This window comes from Lynx canadensis, chromosome A1, assembly GCF_007474595.2.
Source record: "Lynx canadensis isolate LIC74 chromosome A1, mLynCan4.pri.v2, whole genome shotgun sequence".
NCBI lineage: Eukaryota > Metazoa > Chordata > Mammalia > Carnivora > Felidae > Lynx > Lynx canadensis.
In genome coordinates this window covers 221,647,286-221,670,445 of record NC_044303.2, presented here as the reverse complement: position 1 = coordinate 221,670,445, position 23,160 = coordinate 221,647,286, and positions in this window count along the sequence as shown.

Below are 23,160 nucleotides of genomic sequence, written 5' to 3'. Positions count from 1 at the left end.
CCCACGGTTTATAATTAGACAAAACCCTAGGTGGTGGACCTATGTTTTTGTGGTATGATTGTGTATTCTGAATATGCCTGACATTCTTGTTTTTCAAAAGTAATACCTACATGACACCACTGCTGTGTCTAGGGCAGATCACATCCCATGTATTTTCATTTATACCATTTCTTTCATCACCAGTGTTATATAATCACAGGCATATAAAATTCCTTGTTAAATAAACACATGAAATACTGAGATTTGAATGTATTATGAAATAATTGTTTTTTAATGTTTATTTACTTTGAGAGAGAGAGAAGGGAGAGAATGCGTGCATGAGAGCAAGGAAGGGGCAGAGAGAGAGAGAGAGAGAGAGAGAGAGAGAGAGAGAGAGAGAGAGAATCCCAAGCAGACTCTACGCTCAGTGTGAAACCCAATGCAGGGCTCAATCCCACAAACCGTGAGATCATGACCTGAGAAGAAATCAAGAGCTGGACGCTTAACTGACTGAGCCACTCAGGCACCCCAGAATAACTGTCTTTTTAATTCCTCATTTAAAATTTATATTATTTATATTTAGTATACACATGAATCTGCTGTGTGTGCCAGATTACTTGACACAACTCTAATTTTGGTTGTAATAGCTACGATTCTAACACTGGACTTCCTTCCATGTAATGATCTTATAGTGGTGACCTTCTAGTAGGCAGTTTAGTACAAATATCAGATAATGATTTAGATAATGAGGTATCTCACTGTGAAACACCCTTCTATTTCAGAAAAGTATTCTTGGCTTCCCATTCTTGTCCAAGTAAACATATAACATAAAAACCTTGCCAAGAGCTTATGTTTTTTACTTTTTACCCATGCCCATGATCCTGTTGCTAATAATTAGGGAAAAGTAGAGTTTCAGGAACCATTTTGCTTTTAAAATAGTCTGGTATCACACTTGGAGTAGGCTACCCTTCCTGGAAATAAACATTGACCCACAAAGTCCTAGGAGGACATTTCCTTTCGGATACAATGTTGATTACTTCCTTGTTACTTCAAGTATTCCACATTCTCTCTTCAGAAATAGTTTTAAAAACATCATACTATTCAGTGCTAATGATAAAACCCCAACATTTTTTTCTAGGGGCAGTCTTTTCATTTCCCCTACTTCTCAACATTTACCAAACATCTGGATCTCTTTCAATTAAATTTAAAAGTATTACTTTAGATAAATTAAATTAACATCACATTTTGGTTGATTACTTCCTAACAATCCTTTTTGACATTCAAGACATTAATAAATGCTGAAATGTGAGCTAAAATTATTTGATATTTGGCTTTTGAATACTATTTCACTTGTGTTATTAAAATTAATGACATCTTCTAATTGTATATTCCACCTATGCCCTGGATATTATAAATTTTAATCTTCTCTATATGGCTTGAAAAACTCAGGAGCTTTCTGGGTTAAGTTGAAATTGGCCCTGGACATGGAGGGCAAGGAGAGAGATTGGTATGTGGCAGATTTGGCAAGTAAAGAAACTTCTGCATGAGACTTGTTATGGGTGCCCACAAAATGAGTTAATCTCTGCATCTGCCTGACAGAATCTTAAAAGTTTGTGTAGAGGCCTTAACAGTGTTCAGTCACATCCTCTGTCTAATGGTCTCAACAACACTTTGCTTTCTCAAGGTTTTGTCCTTGAAACAACTCCTAGTGTGAGAATGGTGGGCAGAATGCACACTCCAAGGACAGGAAAGAGGATGAAGAACTTCTGATTGCCAGGGTCCAGCTCAGGGGTCAATAGGGGGTCACAGCCTTTTGATAAACTCCTCCAACACTTTAAGTTCTCCATCCATCATTCATTTTCTTTTCTCTTTCTAATGATTCCCATCTCATCTACACACATGCTCAAATCTCTATACAAAAAAATAATAATAATAATCCCACAAACTTCCCTTGGCTCTGTGCTTTCTATTTGGTGATTTATTCTCCTTGTTGCTGGACTTGTAAACCTCTTGAAATATGGTTTCATCATAATCTAAACTTCATTGATTATTTACACTACCATAAATACCCATGCCTATTCATTAAAAGCATTCTTGCCAAAAATAAGTGGAATTATTTTTAGGTAAGTGACCTGAAAACCACAGACATCCCAACATGGCAAGTATATTTTAGCATATGGCAAATGCTGGCCACCACATGTTTTCATCTAACCCAGAGGGCCAGCTCTGGCTATAGTTAATCTCTACCAATCTAGTACTATGGTCATGGAAATTTCCAAAGAGAAAGATCTATTAGTGAGTGTTGTCTATGTGGTAATATTATACTAACCAAGAGAAGAAACCAAGGATCAAAAAAAGCAGAAGTTACAGAACTTACTGAGTATATGGTATACTTCAGGTGTAATCAATCATGCTTGTAACTAGCATCCTACTTTGTGGATAATTCCACAGTCCCAAGCTATGTCCTAATGTTGATTTCTTTGGTACTTTGCACTAAGTATGCACTGGTTCAGGAGTTGATACACAAGTCCTGTATTTCTCTATTGGGTATCTGTGCACAAACTGGGGCCTCACTTTCTCTCAGCAGACTAGCCATACCACGTACATGAGATGTACATATTTTAAGAAGAATTTCACATTGTTCAAATAGCACATCCCTTATATTTGAGGTAAGATAGATCCTTTTATGGAGTAATGACTTAAATGTTTACAGAGCAAGGAGTATGGAAAAAAAAAAACATAACCCTTAAGTGGAAAAAAAAAAAAAAAACCTGGAACATACTGAAGATTTAAGTTATCCCTTAATACCAGAGCTACAATATGATAAAGTGATACAATCCTGAATGAAACTAAATTTACAAAGAACAGTAAATACAGGGCCTGTTGTCAACAGTTTAACAAACTCTTATTAAATTAAGTGATAATTAATAGTTGAATAAATTCTTAAAACATTAACCAGCAGCTCACAAAAAATAGAAAACTACTATGAGAAGTTCATCTGTTATTCAATTTTACAAGAGTCATAACTTTCTCTTAGTCTTTTCTAAAAATGTTACTTACCACATATTATTAGTCATCTTATCATGTGATGCTTTAAAATGACTTTGACTAACCACTATGGACATTCAACAGGGGCAGCAATATTCACATTCACACACAAATGAGTACACACACACACACACACACACACTTCTTTTTAAAGTTTTGTAATGACAGATCACCCTTTCAGCATAGTAATTCAGGGGGAAAAAATGCAATTACCTTAAAGTCAAAAGTTAAAATGCTTTCAAAAGCTGTAAGAGTGTAAATTGCTCAATTATCAAGTGTTAGTGAAGGGAAAGTTCCCATGAAAATCATAAATCTTCATTCCTTAATTAATTTTATTTGTCTTGATATGAGTTGACCCACTTTGTAAAACTCCATATCTGTTAAACAGGAAAGAGCAAATAATTTCCACCTGTCGTTAGATATAAATGGAATCACGAATTGGTGCAAAATGCTATCTATTGATGTGGTCATACTGACAGGGTGGTACAGGACATAATTACTTTAGAAATAGCTTTGTTAAGAGACTAAAGAAATGATATCTTACCTTAAATGAGACTTCCGTAATCACACTTCCTCTTTGGAAGTATGAAGACGTTTGGAAAAGTCTATTAGTAAGTCATCATATTACACAGGCCTTAGACTTGATATTTTTTTACGTGAAAACATGGCTCACTTCTGAAGAGAACCATCACTGTATGTATTTTCCTATCACAGTTGTTAGATTTAATGATCTGACATCTAAATGGCACAGGTGTGAAAACACAGTAATATTGCACATCTCACGTAAGAACAGTTTCAGCAGACTATTTGCAGTACTATTTCATCAGCGAGAGTGATTTGATGTTCATCACAATCATTCGAAGAGGTAAGAGTGACAGACATTCTTATTAACCACAAAATGATAAAAGATTGATTTCAATCAATATCACAGCCTAGTACATGAAATACGTTCTGCCAAAATACCAGATGCAAAAGATTCTAAATCCAAGATCAGTGTGTGCTCCATCCTCAAAGGATGCAGTCATACTGAGGTAAAAAATGTCACGTGAAGCATTAGCTGGGATCTTTTCCCATAAGCTAAGCACGGCTTTTGCTGTGATAAGATCTTAATATGTATTATCTCACATGTAAAACAGAGGATGCTTCCCTCCCATTATAATTCGGCTCTCTCTCTTTATGGGAATTATCTAAAATGATCACATCACTAAGCAGATCAGTGGAAAGAATCAGGTCCAGTAGGGAAAAAAAGCATTCTTGGCTTGAAAACTCCCCCCTAGTGCTAGAAAACGGTACACAGCAGTCGAAGTTAAGAATCCAGAAACTGGAGATTTGCTGAACATAACGGAAAAGAAGATGTGATTTTAACGAGAAGGCGGTGAATAACGGCAGAGTTAAACCTAGAAGTTAGTCTTCAAAATACAAGCCATTAATAAAGGAGAAAATATATTCTGGAATTGATTTTCAAGTACATGGAAGACCTCTTTTTGATACAGCAGTTTCTATAGCAGGTGGAGGCAATGTCCCCAGATCTCGTCACTGAACGAGCGGATGTGCCCCTTAGTTAAATTACTTAAGTGGAAGCTTCTACTTTGTGTGTGGCTAAGCTCGCAGCATTCCAAAACAATTTGTCAATCAACTGCTTATGGCTTGGGAAGAGTAAACATTTGCCTTTCAATTCTGAAGAGACCTTCTGCTGGAATAATGGAAATATTTGTAAGAAAAACCTACTCAGGTAATTGCCTTCCTAGAAATAATAATGAAGATGTATAAATTAAAGGGATTCTCAAATTGATTTTGATAATTGAATGAATAAATGATGCCACTGAATGAGGAGGTTCAATATTTCTGGACGGCCATGCACCTGGGTTTTAGAAATCTTGAAACCAGTCAGGTATGCTGAAAAGACCAAGCAAACTGATACCTGCTTGGCATGGTTGGATTTCCACGTTTTGGTCATGTAGAGTGTAATTTAAAACTGTAAACACATTTTCATAACCTGCTCTATTACATTTTTCCCCCTCAGTATGTAAGGTGATTTTCTAGCTAAGCAGTTTGAGAATGAGCTTCAAAATACCGGATGAGAAATTGAGAATCATGAAATGGTCACAGAATCACCCAAAAGTATGTCAGTTCTCTCTCCAGAGAGTGCAGAGAAATGTCTATAAGAGACATCAAGTACTGTGAACTATAGAGGTGCTGAAGCCACTGTGATTTCCATGTGCAAAGAATAATGTTTAAGAGGGAGAAAATATTTATAAACTACAGAATGTCTCTTTGGAAAAATGATTTGCTAGCATGACCTTCTACTGCAAATAGTTCTTTCTTTTTGAATGTACCACCAAATGTTTAATACCTTTAAGATAATTTTTGAAATGCATATTATATAACCCACAGCAGATCTGGTAATCTGTATCTCCTCCACTTGTCCCAAATTAGTTTTGTTGTAGGAAACTCAGCTGTATACTGAGAGACTAGCTATTAAAGCATTGCATTGCTTTACAGTTTTCTTTAGTGAAGAATGAAGTTTTTAAATATATTTGTCTTAGTGTCAGTGGAGAAGGATGTAGAGATGTTAATGTATTTTAACAAAAATCAGGAGAGATGGGTATTTTCAGAAGCTTTTTGAAAATAAAGAATTATTTTATCGTAAAAAAAACAGATCAATAAAGCTATTTATAAAATAACCAGTTGAACACCTCCCTAAACATAATTATTTTCATTTGAAAATTCAACCACGCTAAGCAAGGTACAGGAGTGGTTAAAACATTTCTTTCCCTCCCCTTTTAATTCAACCTCTCGCTCTCAAGACTAGAGACTTGTTTAGAACTTACTGAAGTTTCCCAAAGCAAAACCACGCACCAGTTCCTAATTCAGATGCCAGGTCTGTGTGCAGCCTCGTTCAGCTTCTGACAACGCCAGGCAACACTTTATTAATCATGTATGAATTTCTGTGCGTATATCCTGAAGCGATCACACACGATGCAATCCCAATAAAAAAGAAAAAGAAAAAAAGGAGCCTTACCTGATGGCAGAAAAGGCAGCTGCAGGAACAGAATCAGAAGCAGCAGCAGCAGGATGCAATAAACCAGCCTTGCACCGAAGGTGAGACCCTTTTCTCCTCTCCCTCTCCTTCCTCCCTCTCTCTCTCTCTCTTTTTCTTCTAAAATCACTGTAGCAACAAACTGCCTTGCATTTCGTCCTCTCTCATTCACAGAAGATCCTCCAAGCCGGGCAGCCAGCAGACACCACTTTCTTCCTGGAAGCGGTCTGCCTCTCTTCTCAGAAACGCCTGGACCCCTCTCTGTGGCTCCCTCCACGTTTACCCTTCGGATCAATAATGCTCCCGGAGCGGCTGGAGCTCAACTGCAGCGGCGAGCGGCCAGCCAATGGGGGCCCAGGATTCCCTCCCAGTCATCTCCCCGCCCTCAAAACAAAACACAGCGTGCCTTTGACACATCACCGAGTTGTGAAAAGTAATTGAATCTTGTATTCGAAACGTATCTTGTTTGTTCTTTTTCCCCCCTAGCGTTCATTGTACAGTGCTGTGAATGAATGGAAGGACTCCATAGTTCTCAGGACACTCATTAGAGGAGCTTAGTGGAGGGGGAAGCGTGGGCGCGGGCAAAGTGACAGCACCTGGTTTCCTTTGCACCTGGAGCTTTGCTATTAAAAGGCTTTGAGGACTGTTGAAAATCAGGGAATTGGGAGGCAAAGGCTGGAGTCCTGCTTCTCACTCCGCTAAGTAGCTTGATTGTTTTTATCTTGTGGAACCCGAGGATAAAGTCCATTTCACCTGGAAGCCATCTCCTTCTCGGAACGTGGTCTGAACAAGAATCAGTTGCTAGTTGGTGATAACCTTAGCCAAGAAATTTCTACTAATCCATTTACCTGCTTCTGTGCTGGCTGAACCTGGTCCGGTTTTTATGAGGAGCTGAAATCTGTTCAGGTTATATGTTGGGCTTGTGTCTTTAATTTTGCATGTTTGTGTCTTGTAAGATTTCTTTAATTAACATTAATTTGTGTTAGGAAATCTCTTAGTGATTACTTGCAACGGTAGAGGATATTACAAGGATTTCTAAAATCCTATAATGAAAAGGAGCGCTATTGGAAACAATACTACTACATCCGTCCAAATTCCATGATAATCGTTCTTTACATTTTTGTTGATTCACAACTTCCGGAGTTCCTGTGGATGAAATTTGAAACAAACCGTATACACTGAGGGCAAGGAGAGACCAAAGCAAGAGGCTGGCTGCTCTGGATTGATAGGCGGCAGTGTTAATAAGAGAACTTAAATACAAGGCTTGCCTTAGGTGGCCACAGACTAGTAGATCTCAGCACCTGCTCTCCTAGAATCTTAAACGTTTATGTGAAGGTGTTGATGGGGTTCAGCTATGTATACAGTCCAGATGCTCTCAGTAACACATAACTGTCTCAAGCTCTTGAAGTGGCTCCTAGTATGGGAACAGTGCACCTAATGTACATTCCAAGGACGGGGAGGCAGTGAGAAGCCTCTGATTGCCTGCGTCTGGCTTCCTGGTCAACTGGAGGTCACGTCCTCCTATTGACCTCTTCCAACAATTTCACTATCGAAGTACTAAGTACTGACATTAAGTTCATGGGAATCATTTATTTTCTCTCCAAGAATCTGTCACTTTATCATTTATGAGTCAAGAATGCAGCAATATTTGGGATAATCATTTAATCTAAGTATGTCAAAACCCTCAAGAGCACAGCATCTCTGCTGTTTTAAACATATGTATAAATACAAGGAGGCTTGGTGGCTCAAACAGCTGCACAAATAGGAATGTCTCTTCAATGTAATTGTTGAATGAGAATAAAATTAATGTGTCTTTCTGAAATCTCTTTGTTCCACTGAAGTAATACAAATGGGTTGATGCATTTGGTGTAGCCAAGCTTTGTGTGTCGTGACAAGTTGAAATAGCTTGGGGAGACTTTACAAACAAAACAATTTTGTTACCTGTCCATCATGTGAAGGAGCCATGGAAAAGTGCGATATTTACAGCACTGTATGCTGTGTTGCTATAAAAAGGTGAAAGCTAACTTTATTGTAACTCACTCATGTAACCAGTAAAATTTTATTCAGGACATTCTCTGGTTAACAGTAGTCACCTGGCTTTTGTGAAGAAAGGAATGCACTAAAGAAATGATCATTATAAACGTTTGTTTTATTTCTTTTTTTTTTTAATTTTTAATGTTGATTTATTTTTGAGAGAGACAGAGACAGAGTGTGAGCAGGGGAGGGGCAGAGAGAAAGGGAAGGGGAATCCGGAGCGGGCTCCAGGCTCCAAGGCTCCAGGTAAGCTGTCAGCACAGAGCCCTGCCACGGGGCTTGATATAGGAAATCACAAACAGTGAGGTCATGACCTGAGCCGAAGTCTGACTCGTAACTGACTGAGCCACCCAGGCACCCCTGTTTTATTCCTTAATTGCATAATAACAAAGGGGGACCAGGGTGGCTCAGTAGATTCAGGTCATGAGCTCGCTGTTCATGAGTTCAAGCCCTACATCTGGCTCTGTGCTGAAAGCTCAGATCCTGGAGCCTGTTTCAGATTCTGTCTCCCTCTCTCCCCCCTTCCCCGCTCGTGTTCTGTCTCTCTCTCAAAAATACATAAACATTAAAATATATATATAATAACATGTATTCATGTATTTGAATTCATTTGTTGATCACAAATAACAAGTGACTGAATATAGATTATTCTCTTTGTTCTGCAGCTCAGTGGTTTTCAGTGTGTTATTCCCAGACCACTAGCAAAGGTATCACCTGGGAACTTGATGAGACGGCAAATTCTCAAGCCCTTTACTATTCCTATTGAATTGGAAACTCTAAAAGTGGTATCCAGAAATCTATGTTTTAACATCCCTTCAGATGATTCCAATGCACACTCAACTCTGGGGGTTGTTGCTCGAAGGAAGATATGTGCAAACTACTGCAGAAGACCAGCACCTATTTTTGTATCAATAAATTGATAAATCATTTATTTATCAATAAATCGATAAATCAATAAATCAATAAATCAGTAAATCGTTTTCTGAGTTTGAGCCCAGCATTGGGCTCTGCACGGTCAGCATGAGGCCTGCTTGGGATTCTCTCTCTCTCTCTCTCTCTCTCCCTCTCTCTCTTCCCCTCCCCTAGTTGGGCTGTCTCTGTCTCTCTCAAAAGAAATAAACAGAAAGAAAGAAAGAAAGAAAGAAAGAAAGAAAGAAAGAAAGAAAGAAAGAAAGAAAAGAAAGAAAGAAAGAAAGAAAGAAAGAAAGAGAAAGGAAGGAAGGAAGGAAGGAAAGAGAAAGAAAGAAAGAAAGAAAGAAAGAAAGAAAGAAAGAAAGAAAGAAAGAAAGAAAAAGAAAAGAAAGGAAGAAAATTCTGTTACCCACTGCTGAGGGCATTGGGCATTACAAGATGTGCAATATAATTCATATTCGTGCCAAGAGTTGAGAAAACAATAACATTTGAAGATGGGGTGGACAAGATTGGATTAATGAAATCAATGGGATTTGGAATCGATTGGAAATGATGATATGGTAACTTACATTATTCTATGTCTTCTATAGATTTTTCCTACTCCACCCTGGTGGACGGATACACTTCTCCATTCTAGCCTTGGTTATATGACTTGCTTCAAAATATGGATAGAGAGAACATTATCATGTTCAAGCAGAATACTGAATAACAAATACAGTTTGTGCTCATTTCATGCAGAAGCTTTTCCTTCACCCTGGGCTGTTAAATGAAGAGAACAATGGAGTCTTAGCTGTCCTAGGATGGACATGTGGTTTGAGAGGTTAATAAAGCTTGTATTTGTAAGCCACTGGGATTTTTAAGGTCATACGTCACCACATGGGAACCTAATCTATCCTGACTAAAAATAAGTAAGTAGAATTCAAAGTAATTTGAAGTGAAGAAGTGCTAAAGCAAAAGTAATGACTGGGACAAGGCATTTAACTGGAAACTCAAAAATCATTTTTGAGGAAAGAACAACAAAACTAGTAGAGTTTCTTTAAGGAAAGAATGGCCTGAAAAATGGGAAATAAATATTAAAAAGAGTTATGACAGCGATTAAGGCAAAGTTCTTTAGCAATGGGGAGCCATGGAGACTGTTTAGAAGAGGAATGGCATCATCAAAATTGTGCGATAAGATGATTACTCTGTTGGCAAGAAAGAAACAAAAAGACAAAGGAAAATTCACCACAAGGATGTGAAAAATCAAAACACGATGTAATATGGGCCAGGGACAGAACTTTTGTCACCCTTACACCTGTATTCATGAGTTAACAAGTTTCATCAACCTGACTTCCTAAATATCACTTAAATCATCATTTATTGTTTATTTGGTCCACAACTATTATCATTTCGGTTCAGGCTTTTACCCTTCCTCCCTAGACATTTGTGGCCAATTCTTAATCAGTATCTCTGTCTCTTTGATATATCTGTTATTAGTCTACAATAATTGGTCAACTTTGCTTCACATCTTTAATTCAGGATTCACCTAGGCTGATGGGACATTCCCAATCTCGTGGAAGAGGGAAAGGAGATACAGGAGAATCTCATTAAAATAACAAAAACAACAATAAATGTTGCTCAGAAGTGATGAACATCACTTCTGTTTGTATTTCTTTGGTCAAGGAATGTCAAGGACACAATACTAAGTGTGATGTCAATGTAACCAAAATGCATAGTCTTCCTAGTGGAAAAGAAGCATAGGGAGGGCCAGTGGTTATTTTGAAGAATAGTGTGGTCTACCTCATTCTTCTCTAACGCTAAAACAACAAAATCTGAGGTTACCTGCCAGGAGGTTTGCATATCTAGGGTAAAGATCCTTTACCTTCCTTTATCTTTGTTTTGTCATTTCATATGTAATGCTTATTGTTAAATTGACATGATTTCAAACCTAAAGGAAAACAATGTAAGAAATCGCTTAAGTGTAATGTAGAGGACTCTATTAGGCTATAGATGTAGGTGGCAGAGAGAAGAAAATTCAGAGTGTTCAGTGTTTTAAATCTTGTAGAATATTCATCCTTGCTTGTATTTTATTTATTTTTAATTTTTTTAATGTTTATTCATTTTTGAGAGACAGAGAGAGACAGAGCATGAGTGGGGGAGGGTCAGAGAGAGGGAGACACAGAATCTGAAGCAGGCTCCAGGCTCTGAGCTGTCAGCACAGAGCCCGACGCGGGGCTCGAACTCACGGACTGTGAAATCATGACCTGAGCCGAAGTCAGACGCTTAACTGACTGAACCACCCAGGAGCCCCGCTTGTATTTTATTTAAACCAGAGGAGGAATGAAAGGACCATGTGCACATAGCATATGTACCGGTTGATCAACCAGAACCAGTGTAACGGGGCCTGATCAAAGAGGCCCCTGTGAGCAACATGGCTTGATTCCACTGGGATTTCTAGAGAAGTATACAGAATACCTCCAAGAGTTTTTCAATTAAAAGGCCACAAGCTTGTTTCCCTTATTGCTCTCGATTGTCACTCTTTTGAGATGTATACACATGTAGGCACAGTGACTCCTACTATTCTTTGCAGTGTAGAGGAAGCCCGAGAGCTGTAAGCAAAGACAAGACATGGGCACTTGAGGGATCCACCGTGAAAAGGAAGTGGATCACATCCACATGGATCTGGTCCTCTGGGCTGCGGCTGAAATCAGAGGGTCTGAGAAAACGTAAGCTTGTCACCTGATATCCAACAATAGCAGTTAGGTCAATGACAAGGAGTAGGATAAGAAGACAAATTTACAAAACGGTGATGTCAAATATTTTGGGATACAGATTAAGGCGGAATGCCCAGATGGCCTCGGGTGAGCTGATGATTTGAAAATAGCTGGACAGAAACTACTGACACAGAGTAGGAAATAAGAGATTTGGGCACTCATGCAATAGCAATAAAAACACTCCAACTATTAGTACTAAAAGTGGATTAATATTTACTGAGTATTTACTAGATGTCAGACATAGGGCTAAATATTTCACTTATATTTCCATAGTACGAAGGTGGTAACATTATTTTCTTCAGTTCAGAAATGAGAAAACAAAGTCACAGGGAAGTTAAATAACATATAGTGGTCATAAACATAGTAATCAGTGGAGTCAGGATTTGAACCAAGGCAGCTGAACTCCAGAGACCATTTTGATAGTCACCAAACTCCAATGCTTGCCTTTAATATTTCTTTACTGTCATATAAATACAAAATCTGAATATAGCAGTTCTATAGTTATTGATATCCATGATGGAAAAAATCTTGATTATTAAAAAATAACGTTTTTTACCACATGAATTGACTGGTATTTTAATAATCCATTGAACAAATAATTGTTGAATTCTACAATATGCATTGCTTTGTGTTGGGGTGAATCATAAATGCAAAATAATAAACATTATAATCTCTAGAGGGTCTTTGGCCCTCATGAATTTATAGCACCTACGTATTTTATCACCAACTATATACTAACTAAGTATTCTTACAATGAAATATTGTTTTGTCTTATGGAGATTATAAATACATCTCCATTAGGAACAGAAATAAATGTTAACATTTGAGGGGCACTTGGGTGGCTGAGTCGGTTGAGTGTCCAACTGGAGCTCAGGTCATAATCTCACGGTTTGTGGGTTCGAGCCCCGCATGGGGCTCTGCACTGACAGCACAGAGCCTGAAGCCTACTTCAGAATCTGTGTCTTCCTATCTCTCTGCCCCTCTTCTGCTTGTGCCCTCTCTCTCTCTCTTTCTCTGTCTCTGTCTGTGTCTCTCTGTCTCTCTCAAAAATAAATAAACATCAAAAATAAGAAATAAACATAACATTTGAAAAGGAAAAGATGCAACTAGCAAAAAGCTTTGTCACAAAACCGTGAACCTCAGTTTCAGCAGAGTTGCAAATAGAGATCATACCCACTTCAGTAATTTTCTCACTGTCTTGATTAGAAATGCACATGGGACTTAGCCTTATATGGAAAGAACTAATTTTTAAAGACCATGTGTGCATTTGACATTAAACATTATCTCACTTAAATGTCACAGCAGTAATGTAAGAAGATATTTTCATTGCCATTTTATGGATAATATAACTGAGGCTCAGAGAATATCCTCTGCTCAAGGTCAAAATGATAATCAGTATCAGGATTTAGGACCATGATTCACACTCAGTAGATCTCACTCTAATGTCATTCTTTTTTTTTTCCCCCCTCAAAATGACACCTACCCAAACTGAATTATCTATTTACTTGCAATAGTTTCTCCTTAGCCTGTGGGCTGCCATCAATCAGTAGAATCTCAATTCTCACCTTCCTACAAACTTCTACTCCCTGTAATAGGAAAAATTCTGGTGAGGCATATTTTGGGAACAGCCATGGGTACTAGTGAATATGTGAAAATTAAAACCACAAGAAATATGAGCAATAGTAATATGTCCTGAGGTTGTTTGAAAAGACCACAAAATATAGCTTGTTTTAAACTGGTTGCTACAAGATCAGTATAATTTGGATATGTAGAAAGATTTACATATTCAAGCTTGAAGCTTCTGTAAAGCTAGACTAGTCAGGGTCTAGGACTTGTGTTATGGAAAATTGATAAATTTATGAAGTCAATATATATTAGATCAACTATAAAATTAACAATCGTTTATTTCTGGGGTGTCTGGTTGGCTTGGTCATTAGAGCAGACGACTCTTGATCTCGGGGTTGTGAGTTTGAGACCCACCTTGAGGGTAAGGATTGCTTAAAAATAAAATCTTAAAAAAAAGGTTATTTATTTCTTTTTAATTTACTGGGAAGAAGAGTCCAATTTAATATTCATTTTTACAAAGAAAATTTAAGTGACAAAAATTTTTTGACGCTCTGTGATATAAATTACATACCTGGGTGTCAATTTCACGGTAAAAATAATAACATTAGCAACAACAAATTAAGTGTAAACAAATCATAAAATAAGCATATAAATACATTAAACTTCACTGCCACCAGAGAATATGCACTCGAAAAATTCAAGCTATGTTAATAGCTTAGGAGTACATCATATATCCCCAAATCTGAGTTTTGTCTATATCTGACACCTTTATATTTCTGGTTGCCTGTAAGTTACATTTATCATAAATTTAAAAGATTCAAATTTTGTAAACTGATCTCATGTAAACATTTGTAATATTTTTAAATAAAATATATTTTATCTTTTTTCTTTAAATATGTAGAGAGGTAATTTTTATTGAATAAATACATCCTTGGTTCTGAAAAGTTTCTTAGTTTAACAAACATTGCTCCCTTACAGATATTAAATTCATTTTAAAACAAAATCTACTTTTTCAAAACAAAATCTACTTATTTCCTAATTAGTGTCTTTTACAATATATCTGTGTCTGGTATCAGATCCTCTAGAAGTATAAACACTCAAAATTGGGTATACTAATATAATCATATTTAATGTATAAATACATACTAAAATGTATTTTATATCAAAAACCTGTTTTCCAGTTTTAAGAGTTTTAATCTCTTCTATGTGTATTTGTATAGTCCATTTATTTTGTAATTGGGTTGGCAGCATTATCATTCATCTTTACTATTTCCCCCTTAAAATATACCTAGGGGCGCCTGGGTGGCTCAGTCGGTTGGGCAGCCAACTTCGGCTTAGGTCATGATCTCGCGGTCCGTGAGTTCGAGCCCCACGTCAGGCTCTGTGCTGACAGCTCAGAGCCTGGAGCCTGTTTCAGATTCTGTGTCTCCCTCTCTCTGACCCTCCCCCGTTCATGCTTTGTCTCTCTCTGTCTCAAAAATAAATAAACGTTAAAAAAAATTAAAAAAATATATATCTAAATAAAACAACTTTCTTTTTTTTTCTTTTTTGTAAGTAGGCTTCACGCCCAGCATGGAGCCCAACGCAGGGCTTGAATTCATGACCCTGAGATCAAGACCTGAGCTAAGATCAAGCGCCCAATGCTTAACTGACTGAGCCACCCAGCTGCCCCAAAGCAACTTATTTTAGAGTTTGCTGTGATGTTAGGTTTTATGGTCAAATGTCTGCCATTGAAATAGAATAATCATAATGGAGGAAATCAGGTTTTTACAAAACCACACACAAGTAGAGAAGAACAAAAAGCAAAAAGAAATGAAAAGAGGCTATATCAGTGTATATCGGTCTATGAGCTCAAAGGAGGAACCTGCATCAACTTGGCCTTTCCTACGTATGTTACTTATTTGCTCCTGCAACTCAGTCTGATTCAGAATTATAAACAATTATAAAGTGATTCCAGTCTGCAGAAACCCACAAAGAGCTGTTGGAGGAGTTCAGAAAGAACGTAACTTCTAGTTGTGGGAGCTGGATTGGACAGTCAGAGGCTCCTCACCAACTTCCTGTCCTTGGATCTTGTGGTCTGCCTACAGTTCCCACAATTTTTCAAGAACATAGTTCATCTATTTTTTTTTTTCATAGTTCATCTATTTTTGAGAGCACGGTCTTGAGAAAGCCATGTGTTGTTGCAACCGTCTGAGGATACATGTGACTGAATCCAGGTAAGGCCTCTATACACAATTTTAAGATTCTGGTGAGCCCTGGGAGTGTTAAGATCGACTCTTGTAGCCAAGGGAGACTGGCCTCTTCTGTAAGTTACCTTGCTTTTTAAACCTGCAAGCTTGCAATCGGGAATGGCCTGCCTCTTTCTTAGGTCTCTCCTTGTTCTCCATGTGTGGGGTCAGTTTCAAATTTTACCTGGGAAACTCCTGATGTTGTGACCCCAAAACAACTAATCTTGGATAAGGTTAAATTTATAAATAAAAAGAACATGAAGGCAGTGGGCAAGTAAAGGTCATTTTCCTTGTTTAGTAATATTATCCACTCATGTTGGTATAATATTATTATAGTACTATATTACTATATATTATTATATGTAATATTATAATAATGTTATCCGCTCCTCTTGTAAATAATAAAATCTTGAAGTAGGGAAAGATGGATAATTGTGCCTCATCATGAAACAACAACAAAATAAAGGCATAAAAGCAAACCAAAACAATACAAAGATACAGCATCATTCTACTCAATCCTAGAGTGGACATACTGGACTTTTAGCTGAATAAGACAATATATAAAGCTAGTCTTCTCTGAAATCTCTGGGTGCTGTACATGATAAATAGTCCATTTAGAACTAGCATAATTATCAAGGGTACTCAAATATAGGCATAATTTCTGATAAATGGCCAAGCAAATTTCATTCCATTTGCAATAAAGTGGTGATTAGAGCAAAGTTTTAAGGGACACTGAATATCATTACCTTGCAAAATAACAAATTTTAGGATACTGAATTTTTTGACTATTGCTTAACTAACTAAGATCTACAAGTCCTGGGTAAAGAAGACCTGTCTAAATAGTTTCATGCATGAGTATAAGCAAAAGTTTATTTCGCTATAAGCTCTGTATGACTAAAGAAAAATATGGCTGCCAAAAATACAGACAATCTAAAGTTAAATGAATAGAAATATTCAAAGAGATAAAATATCCAAACATATTTGAAATATTGAATATTTAAAATATTCAAAATTATAAAGAGAAATACCGCATGTTTAGAAAGTTCCACGACTATAATGGAAAAGTTGGGGAAAACTTACTTGAGACAATAAACACTATAAATTTATGTGTCTTTATGTTGAAGACACATCCAACTAGGCCTGCTTCGTTTCAAGGGCAAAAATGGTAACAAGTGGCAGAAGTTATAGCTTAAAGTCAACCTTCCAACACTTGGAATAGTTGAAAGGTACGGTCATTTGTGTGAAAACACAGAAGTTGCCTAAAACTAGAAGTACCTAATCAATGTATATTTAACTGAACATTTTTATGCTTATAGAAGAGTAGACTGACAGGGAAGGTTAAAATACTCATGCCAAATTGACATTATGAAGGAAAGAAAAATATTATCTTATTCTCTCTTACTGCTATTATAGATGGTATGAACCATGGATGGTTTTAGAGGAGAAAAGATTTGTTTTTCTACTAATACCAGATTAATAACATGCCAATGCCAGTTCTCATTTCAATGACAGTTCCATTTTGAAAAAATCCTCACAATTCCCAATATTCTTTATTTTTATTACCTTCATTGAATTACAATTTACAAACCATAAAATCCACTCATTTTCATGTGTTTTATTTTTATTTTTATTTGAGAGAGAGAGAGAGACAGAGAGAGCACACATGAGCTTGGGAGGGACAAAGAGAGAGAGGGAGACTTAGAATCTGAAGCAGGCTCCAAGCTGTCAGCAGAGAGCCCCATGTGGGGCTCAAACGCACAAATCATGAGATCATGACCTGAACCCAAGTCGACGCTTAACCAACTAAGCCACCTAGACACCCCCCACTCATTTTAGATGTACAATTCAATGAGTTGTAATATATTTGTACGGTTATGGCAACATCACCTCAATCCAATTTTAAAATATTCAAATCAGAGGCATCTGGCTAGCTCAGTCAGTACAGCGTGCTACTCTTGATCTCAGGGTTGTTAAGTTCGAGCCCCACATTCGGTGTAGAGATTACTTAGAAATAAAATATTTACTAAAATATTCAAATCACTTAATATGATTCCTCAAATCAGTTTACAGTTATTCAGTCTTTAATTTTAACCCAATCCCAAGCAACCACTTATTTACCTCTGTAGATTTGTCAATTTCTGTACATTTAGTATAAATGAACTCCTATAATATGTGATCTTTTGATTTGGTTTCTTGCAATTAGCATATTTTTGAGCTTCATAATTTTTATAGAATCCGCAATCCATTCTATATATGTTGCTAAATAGAATTTTATTGTTTGCATGTATCATATTCTGCTTATCCATTCACCAGTTGATAAACATTTGGATTTTTTTTTCACTTTTTGACTATTAGAAATAATGCTGTCGAATACAGGTCTTTATGTGGACATATGTTTTCATTATCTTAGAAATATCCCTAGGAATGCAATCATTTTTTCATATGTTACACTTATTACCTTTTTGAAAGAAACTGCCACATTCGTGCCAGCAGTATAAGAGGTCTCCAGTTTTCCACATGTATTTGTCAACCATTCATGTTGTCTGTGTTTTTTTATTATAATTATTCTAGCAGGAAGAAGTGGTATCTTATTGTGGTTTTAATTTTCATTTCATTGTGGTTGAATGTGAGCATCTTTTCATGTAACTATTAGCCATTCATAAATATTTTTTGGTGAAATGGCTGTTCCAATTTTTGCCTCATTTTAATTGGAGTTTATCTTCTTACAATTGCTAGATTTCTCCACATTTTCAGAAAGTTGAGAGAAATACAATTTGCAAATATTTTATTCCAGTACTTTAATTTTTAATGGTGTCTTTTGAAGTGGAAAATTTGTTTTCTTTTTAATTTTGAAGAATTCCTATTTAGGGGCACCTGGGTGGCTCAGTTGGTTAGACGTCTGACTCTGGATTTTGGCTCCGGTCATGATCTCAAGGTTGTGAGATCAAGCCCTGCATTGTGCTCCACACTGGTCATGGAGGCTGCTTAAGAATCTCTCTCTCTGTCTCTCTCTCTCTCCCTGCCCTTACCTACCCCTCTGTCTCTCCCTCTGCCCATCACCCCCTCTCTCAAAAGGAAAAAAAAGGAAATGAAGAATTCAAATTTATCTATTTTTTTTAATATGGGTTATGCTACTGGTACTATTATCTGAACATTGGACATACCATGTCACATGGCAGGTAGAGTAGATGGGGACTATTGAAGGAATGAATACAGAAAGAAGCGAACAAACTGGAAATCAGACAACCTCAATCTACCACAGTTGTAGAATTCATACAATTGCCAATTATTGTGGCTGGTTTATTTTCATTTCTTCTTTTTTCTTTCCGAATTTTCTTCCCTTTTTCTTTCTTTACTTTTATTTTCTCATTTCACCTAGCTTTATTTGGCTTGCATTTGATTTCACATGTAAATTTTTATTTCTCTTGTGTTTTGAATGCTAAGATTTCAGCTAATGAAATCAGCTTATTTTTATTTCTCTCTTTAGTTGATTTTTATGTATAGCATTCAATTTATTCTCTGTATCAGTGAATGACTGATTCTGAACAAGTTCTTTACACATGACATGGGTGCAAGCATGACTTTTCCCAAATCAGCATGTGAGAAATAAATCCTGTAACTATCTCCCACTGGGAACCATTAAGCTGCTATAACAGTAGTTCAGAGTCAGCTTTCTCGCCTGTAATATTAAGGATCACCCTCCACTCCCAGAGGAATGTCTTAAGATGGGTACTATCTCTCACTTGGCAGCCATAAGTAGCAGCTCTTAGCAAAAATATTTTAAAAGGCACTCTCCAAAATACCCTGTCCTCCTATTACCACGTGGACCACAGCTCTTATTGCAAAATGTGTCAACACATAATTAACCTACTGAATGGTAAGGGCAGGAAGGAAACAGTGAAATATAGTAAAAACTCAGGCATTTTAATAAAAGTATACTGTATTTCTAAAACACTGAAGCAGAAAAAAAAGAACGAAGAGAAACTTCAGACTAAAAGGGGCATTCAAAAGATCATGACTTTAGTGCCTGGCTGGCTCAGTTGGTAGAGCTTGTGACACTTGATCTTGGAGTCTCATGTTCCAGCCCCATGTGTACAGTAGAGTTTACTTAAAAAAAAAAAAAAAAGATCATGACTTACCAGAAATTTATTTTTCTGATTTCAACACCAAACAATTAATGCCAAAAAAACGAAGCATTAAATTTTGATTATGCTGGCTTTTATATATATCCTAGGCTTCTGTGCCATATGAGGAACCGTGGATATATGAGAAGGAATACTGCTGATTCATTAATCTTCTTCATTTGTTCCTGAAAGATAGAGCTTATATTTACAAGGGAAAATAATGCTAAGATATTCATAGTGTGTAGAATTTGGCATCTTCTGCTTCAACGGATTTTCCACAAAGTTGCCAAGCCAGTTCAATGAGAAAAGGATAGCTTCTTTCAACAAGTGGTGTTGGGGAGATCGGATATCCTCACACAAAAAGATGAATTTACCATTTACTTCATATGACAAAATTCTTTTTTTTTTTTCAACGTTTATTTATTTTTGAGACAGAGAGAGACAGAGCATGAACGGGGGAGGGTCAGAGAGAGGGAGACACAGAATCGGAACCAGGCTCCAGGCTCCGAGCCATCAGCCCAGAGCCCAATGCGGGGCTCGAACTCACGGACCGCGAGATCGTGACCTGGCTGAAGTCGGACGCTTAACTGACTGTGCCACCCAGGCGCCCCGACAAAATTCTTTTTTAATTCAAAACGGATCATACTTTAAAGTGTGATATCTAAAACAGTAAAAAGATTAGAAGAAAATCTAGGAAAAATCTTTGTTGCCGCAAGTTAGGTGGAAAGTTCTGAGATAATGGTGACATGATATGTCCAATGGTCAGTACTAAATATGACACAGGTAATTGTTTGAAAAGCATTGCACACTGGAGCTTGTTCACTTCGGCTTTTGGGGACTCTGACAACTCTTCCACATAAAATATATGTATTTAGTTTTCTGGTGAACAGAAACCACATGAAGAAGACATGTGCCATCTCAGCTGAGTCATGTTACACAAGCCATCCATGACTGATTCACCAGTATACCATAAACTTATGAGCAACCTTGACCACAATCAGCAGAGCCTATCCCAGACTAGAGGAACCAAGAACACCCTAACTTACCCCAGAACAAATTTCTGACCTACAGAATTATGACCTAGGTAAATGGTTGTTGCTTTAAGCCACTGTGATAATTAAGCCACCATGATTTTTTATGTAGCACATGCTAACATGGTTTTCTTACTTTAGGTAAATATGTTAGGATATCGTAGGTATTGTTAAAGCAGATGTTTAGTAGCTTATATGCGTATTTTGAGAAATTATCGTTTTTGATATTATCTATGTATTTGACAACTCGATTGATGACTTTAATATTGACTGCATAGTAACGATATACTAAGAGCAAAAGATAGCACTTTTAATTTAGAATATTTGCAGCTCCTATATAAATAAAATGATAATTTAATAATACTAACTAAGCAATCACAGGATTTCATGCCCAAGCACAATTGGCTTGCAGGAGAATTCCCATTGGCAGGCTTTAAATACATGATCAAAACAATAATGGTGATAACTACATACCACATTGTTCCTTTTATGTGTTTCAAATATCAACTCAATTATATTCAGCCTGAAAGTACATCATCATCATTTTTATTTAATCACATATTGATGCATGTATTTGAAAAGAAAATTATTACTTGAATTTTTCCAGCCAACTGGAATTATATGGAATGGGAAAAAATTGTGTATTTACAAAAGTAGAGGGAGTGGGAAAGCATAGCAGTATGTATTTGGTACACCAGCTATTTTAGATGTGTAGAATGGCATCAAAACAAATAATCTCTTTGTGTATTATGAAATGGCAGCATGTTTTTCTCAAGTCTGATCACGTTCAGTTTACACTTGTACTTTGGCAATAAATCACCTTCTTTAGAGTGTACCTTTTCTTTTCATTTTCCCACACTACTTACATTCACTCGGAAGTGCCTCCTTGAAAATCATTTCCAATCTCTTGAATTCTAGGATAGACTCTACTAATTAGTTATTTTCTATTAGAAAATACTTGTGGAATAGAATAATTTCAGAAAAATAGTAAAAGAGACATAAGGAAAGAGAACAGGAAAAGAACAGAAATTAAAAATTAAAAAAAAACATTTTTTGTGGAACTTTAATAAGAAATACAACTGATTACTAACAACTATCATTTCTCTGCTATCAAAGCAAAAAATTAAAATGAATAGAAAGATGGGAGATATAAAGAAAAGAGCTTCTGGAAGTATATAATTCAATGTAGGTGTTAACTTGTTTTTCTGTGTTTTGAACAGGTAATGCAGGTAGACAGGGAATTACTGAAAAGGCACAGAATGGTATGCAGGAAAGGACATTCCCTTCAACTCTGAATCCTAATATTCAGATTTGTCTCCCAAAAAGCAAGCAGTGTCACTATCTTTGATATTATTTTTTATAGAGATGTCTGAGTTCTCATAGTTCAGATTTTCTCCTTATCTATCCAAAGGATAGCTTTTTGTGCAAAGAAGGCAAACTTATGTTTTTTCAGTAGGATTTTGATGGAACAAAAATCATAGGAGTTCTATGTTTTTGATCTAATAGAAAATAGAAAAAATGAACTTCGCTAACATCTTTGATGTTTATAAAATCCATCTAGCAAGGGTTCCAGAACCCTACAAGGAATCTATATCTCTCAGGTCATTCAATTTTTGACCTCAAGAACTAAAAGAAACCTAGAAGCTTTCAAAATAAGCTTCCCCATGAAGTCAATTTTAAGACCTTTGGTTTCATATGAATACCTTAATAGTTTCTTTAGGTTTTGAAGAACAAACATTGAAAATGAAATATTCCATACATGTTTTCTTATAGTGAAGCCATTTTTATGTGGCTTTTATAGAAATTCATGAAGGTGTACTTTTTAAAATATTTATTTATAAACAAACTGTTCCAAATCGTGCTTTCCTCAGATGTCAGAGGATTGTACATCTCTTCCCACTGCCATATGACATGCGGTGCTCCCATTGGGAAGAAGCTATCTTGTCATGCCATTGATATCAAGCTTGCTCATGTGACTCTTTCTGGCCAATAGGATACGAGTAGAAATTATGTGTGCTGCATACAAGTAGGAGTTTAAAGGAGCAGCACAATGTTTTGGTCTGTGGTTTTTCCCTCTCCTTATGAAAATCACATTACATGATCCATATAGAGCCTGTTAGTTCAGTCTGGTTTCTGATTTGTAGACACAGAACAGAGTTAAAACTGATTTGGAGGTAACAATGACACTTCACAAGTAAGACACTGAAATGTGGGGAATGCTTATAAGCACAACACAATGTAGCAAAAGCTATAACTGATGAAAAATAATATAAAAATGCAACTTCTAGAAAATTGGTTTTGCATATTTTAAATGATACTGATTTTATGGGTCAATATGTATCAATTAATATTTTTAATAAAAATCATTCTTTTCAATAAAAACAAAATTATGGAATTTACTTCACCTTATTTAACCTCACTTAACCAGCTACACAAAGAAAAACG